Genomic DNA, 5,770 nt, shown 5'->3' on the forward strand with positions numbered 1-5,770 from the left:
GCGATCTCCTCCCGCTTCATGGACCTCAGTGACAGCCTCACACGCCGGGAACCGCTGGCTGTCCTCCTGCAGCTCCACGTGACTCCGTCCCTCTCCTCGTGCCCAACTGCCAGTGTATAGGTTACTACAGCTACTCTCTGTACACCCCCTGCTGGCGGCCACTGCGCAGCCGCAACAAATTGAAAAGCCCTATCTTTATAATGGGGCATATTTTACTTAATTAAAAAAAATATATAACTTTCTGAAAAACCACAACCCCAAAAGGCACTACACTGGGGCATACTCTATCTAATAAAACAAACCCCAAGTCTTTCTTTGTCCTCTATCCTGAGTTATGCCTTCCCAAAAAAATTCTCATTCACTATATGGGAAAACGTCAAAATGCCAACAAGGAAGTAGCAGAAAAAAACTGACAGTTGGAAATTTAGGTTACTCCCAATTCCGCGTTTTTTATTATTTTGCCCTGAAATTTGGCATGCAGCACCGGGTGACGATTCTACGCTCCCATGCCAAATTTCAGCTCAGTACGTCCAATCAGTTTTGAGGTGTAGCCCCTCAAACACCATGCCCCCATCTCAGAAGTTCCCTATGGGAGAATTCCGTTTGTTCGATTCAGCCTTAATATAAGGCCACGACCGTGCCCTTATAATTATACAAATCTGTATGGACTCTAATCAGGGGTGTCTTAAGAGAGGAGGGGGCCTGTGTGCACACTCCGGGTGGGCCCCCTCCTCACCACGGCACCCAGAGTCTACTGTGCATGCGCAGGTCACCCGAAACATGGCGCATATCATGTTTTGGAGACAAAAAATTAACTGCGCATGCGCGGCAGCCATTTTTTATGTGTTTTTTTTGCCGCTACAGCTGCCGCGCCCGACTGTGGACTTCGGACAGGTGAGTAGAAAAATATGGGTGTAATGTGTGCGGTGTGGGCCCCCCCTGGACTCAGGGGCCTGTATGCACCGCACATATTGCACCCATGATAGAAACACCAGTGACTCTAATTTCACCAATGTGTTGTATTCTCTCAATTTTTGCTGTGATCACAAGAGCCTGAAGCGACCAAGATGTCCACTCCAAGCACTGAAAAAAAATAAAAAGGATCAACTCTTCTCTGGTCCCCTTTTCCTCCACTATCTTCACCTATTGTTATCTCTTTTGGATCCTTGGGCTTTCACAACTGACATGGGAAGTAAATTCCACCAGGAATATGTGGGCTATCTCCCCTGGGGAGAAGAAGCCATTTATTCCATAGCTATAAGTAGACATTTTAGTGCAATATTGATAATGTTCCCCAAAGGCGCGTGTCCTATAAAAGAAGCATGGGAAGGGACATGGCCACACAATAGTACTCCCAATTCAAATTACACCATGCAGTAAGGGAACCTTATTACACTACACAGTAATGTCCCTTATTCACATTACAATACACAGTAGTATCTCTTATTCATGTGACGCTAAACAGTAGAGCCCCTTATTCACATTATGCCACACAGTCATACCCCTTATACACATTATGCAAAACAGTATTATCCCTTATACATGTTATGCTACACAGTAGAGCCCCTTATACACATTATGCCACACTGTAGTTCCCCCTTATACACATCCAGCCCTTCTGCACATCTCCTACTTTTGTCATCTGTCCCTGTAGCACCCAGACCCATCCTGCAGCACCATACCTTCCCCTGCAATATGGATCTCCACCACAGTAACCTGCCCCTGCCTAAATCTTCCACTTACCCAGCTGGTTCCTCACAGACTAAATTAGAGCCAGGATGAGGCTTCACATGATGGCAACAGGAGGGGAAGCTTGGTATTAGTAGAGGAGTGGGTGACAGCCTGGAGAGGTAGGTGTGGGCCAGCAGCATCAGCTATCACCTCTAATTCCACCATCTTTAACCTGCAGCAGCAATCCTCCTCCTTGTCCAGCGCTCTGCTCTCCCTGCCAATCAGTAGCACAGCACAGCCTGCCCCCAACACTTCCAGCCCAGTCTGACCTGCAAGAGGAAGAGCTCAGTGATGCCCGGATCAGAACAGCAATGCAGTGACTTTCTGCGCTGCAAAATCCCAGCTTCCCTATCTGCAAAAGATTAGTACAGTAGTGCTATGCCATGCACAGAAGCCAGACGCACTACTACTAATATGCATGCAGTGGGCACACATCAATTAGAAGGTTGTGGAGGCAGCTAGTTCTGCCAGTAATGTACGGTGGGGTGAGGAAGAGCCATTCCTGTCAAACTAACGTTTGCACCAGAGTTTTGCCTGTATAAAGTATATAGAAAAATAGGGATTTTTGTTACTTACCGTAAAATCTCTTTCTCTTATTCCATCTGGGGGACGCTGCATCGTTACTTGTGGGTTAGAGTATGTGGGTAGTGGAGTTTGGCACAGAACCTATAGAAAAAAACAACCCCTCCCCCCTCTAACCCCTCCCATCTCCAGCCTGACTAGCCAATACCTCAGTTAACGTTTAGCCAAGCCAAGAGAGACAGAACATAACCACTAAACCATACAAACATACGGGAGGGATCACAGCGTCCCCCAGATGGAATCAGAGAAAGAGATTTTATGGTAAGTAAACCAAAATCCCTATTTCTCCTTCATCCAACTGGGGAATGCTGCGCCGTTACTTGTGGGATTTCCCAAAGCAAGCTAATGAGAGGTGGGAGACGTAGACGGCAGAGCCGTCTGTAAAATCTGACGCCCAACAGAGGCAGTCTCTGAACCAAACGTATGAAAACAGTAGAACTTTGTGAAGGTATGCACGGACGACCAAGTCGCCGCTCTACACAACTGCTCGACAGAAACACCCCCGCGAACAGCCCAAGAGGCTCCAACAGCCCTAGTCGAATGAGCTCGTATTGGAGCAGGTACAGTAACGTTAGAAGAAACGTATGCCTTTCAAATGGCCAAAGTTACCCAATGAGCCACCGAGTTCTTAGAGGCCGGCCAACCTTGTTTGGGTGCATCAACCAGCACCAACAACGTATCCATACGACGAATAGATTCAGTACGAGACAAGTAAATGTGTAAGGCCCTAACCACATCCGATAAGGCCAAATGGCTTTCCTCCCCGGAGGAAGCCGGAGTAAATGCCGGGAGGACAATGTCCTGATTAAGGTGGAAAGCCGAAACGACCTTAGGAAGAAAAGAAAGATTTGTACGCAAAACCACGCGGTCATCATGAAAGACCAACAAAGGCAGTCTGCAAGACAGCGCCACCAACTCCGAAACCTGCCTGGCTGGGGCAATGGCCAAAATAAAAACAACTTTGAGTGTTAGAAATCGTAGTTCCACAGATTCAAAAGGTTCAAACTGAGATTTTTGAAGGGCCGTAAGGACCAAATTTAAGTCCCAGGGAGGAACCGGGGGAACAAAGGGTGGTTGAATTCGAATGATCCCCTGTAGAAAAGTCTGTACCGCTGGAATGAGAGACAATTTTCTTTGGAAAAGGACCGATAAGGCAGAAACCTGGCCTTTTAGTGAGGAAAGTCACAAACCTTTAGTGAGGACATCCTGAAGAAATGACAATAGACGAGGCACCCTAAATAGGTCCGGTGTCAATCCGCGTTTTTCACACCAAGCAATGTAAATGTGCCACACCCTGTGATAAATTCCAGAAGTTACCGGCTTCCTGGCCTGAATCATCATCTGTACGATGGGCCGAGAGAATCCTTTAGCTCTTAAAATGCTGGATTCAAGAACCATGCCGTCAAAGCCAGCCGATTTAAATCTGGGTGGTGACATGGTCCTTGAAGGAGAAGGTCTGGTCATAGAGGCAGACGATAAGGCTCCCCAATGACCATGCCTCGCAGAACAGTGTACCACACTGATGACGCGGCCAATCCGGAGCTATCAGAATGACCGGCAGACTCTCTCGCTGGATGCATTTAAGTAAACGTGGAATGAACGGGAATGGTGGAAACACATATCCCAGCTGAAACTGCCATGGGGCTGTCAAGGCATCTACCAGAGTCGTTTGAGGGTCCTGAGTGCGTGACCCGTAAAGTGGAAGCTTTTTGTTGATGCAAGACGCCATGAGATCTATGTCGGGTGTTCCCTACCGGGAGACTAGAGAGAGAAAACACCTCCTGGTGAAGCTCCCACTCCCCCGGGTGGACCATGTGACGGCTTAGGAAATCTGTTTCCCAGTTGTTGACTCCTGGAATGTGAATTGCGGAAATGGCCGGAACCCACTTCTTCGCCCATCTGAGAATGTGAGCTACCTCATTCATGGCGTTCCAACTCCGAGTTCCTCCTTGTCTGTTTATATAAGCCACCGCTGTGGCATTGTCGGACTGAACATGAACTGGATGACCCTGGACCATGGATTGTATCTGTATGAGCGCATATCGGATCGCTCGCAGTTCCAAAATGTTGATCTGCAACGACTCCTGACTGCTCCAGAGTCCCTGAAAGTGATGAGTCTGAAACACTGCACCCCAACCCATGAGGCTGGCGTCCGTGGTGACCATCCTCCAAGACCAAATTGCGAACGGAGCTCCCCTGGTTAGATTGTGGCTGTGAAGCCACCAGTGGAGCGATTGACGGGTCTGTATTGACAATCGGAACAACTGTAAGTTGATGTGTGGACCCATCCGGGACCAACAACAAAGAATCTGAGGCTGAAGGGGTCGGGCATGAAATCTTGCGTATGAAACTGCCTCGAAGGTTGCAACCATCTTGCCTAAAACCTGCATGCTTCTGAAAACTGAAACCTTCGGCAATTGTAACAGTGTTCAAATTCTGGACTGTAAATCCTGGATCTTGTCCTGAGGAAGAAACACTCTCTGATTCCTGTGTCGAATAAGAGTCCCAGAAATATCATCTTCCTGGAAGGAAGTAGTGACGATTTTGGAAAATGTATTATCCATCCGAATGACTGAAGGGTGTTTATCGTGAGTTGTAAGTGCTGGTGAAGAATCTACTCCGATGGAGCCTTGATTAGGAGATCGTCCAAGTAAGGAGTAATGTTGACTCCTTGGCATCTCAGAACTGCCACAATATGTCCCATGATCTTTGTAAACACCAGAGGGGCCGTGGAGAGCCCGAATGGAAGAGCTTGAAACTGAAAATGCCAAAGGCTGGCTGCAAATCTTAAAATGGGAACATGTAGGAACATGTAGGTATGTTCCTACATGTCCAAATGGGAACATGTAGGTATGCATCCTTTATGTCTATGGAAGCCAAATATTCCACCGGTTCCATGGCCGTGATGATTGAATGGACGGATTCCATCTTGAATCTCTGGACAGAGAGATACGGATTTAGGCATTTGAGATTTAAAATAGGACGAAACGAACCGTCCGGTTTGTTTACGAGAAAAAGACTCGAGTAAAATCCCTGACCTTTCTGCTGGTCGGAAACTGGAAGAAACACACCATTGTGTAAAAGGGTGGCCATTGATTGAAGAAGAGCTTGATGTCTGGAGGGATTGCTTGGGAGAGGGGTGACGAAAAAATGATGTGGGACTGGTTCCTCGAGATCCAAAATATATCCTCTGGATATGACCCCCGTCACCACCGATCGGGCTTCGACAGGAGCCATACGTCCTTGAAATGTAGTAACCGAGCCCCGACCACCACTGATCACTCCGAAGACTCTGAGGCGTCATGCAGCAGGTTTGTCGGTAGGCTTAGCGGCCGGTCTACAAGTTGCCTGTGTTCCTCTGTCTCTGAATGTCCCTCTTCATGGAAATCTTGAAAAAACCCGAAAGGACTGAAAACTTCCTCTGCCCGGAGACCGAAACTTCGTTGATTTTGGTTTT

This window comes from Pseudophryne corroboree, chromosome 10, assembly GCF_028390025.1.
Source record: "Pseudophryne corroboree isolate aPseCor3 chromosome 10, aPseCor3.hap2, whole genome shotgun sequence".
NCBI classification, from domain to species: Eukaryota; Metazoa; Chordata; class Amphibia; order Anura; family Myobatrachidae; genus Pseudophryne; species Pseudophryne corroboree.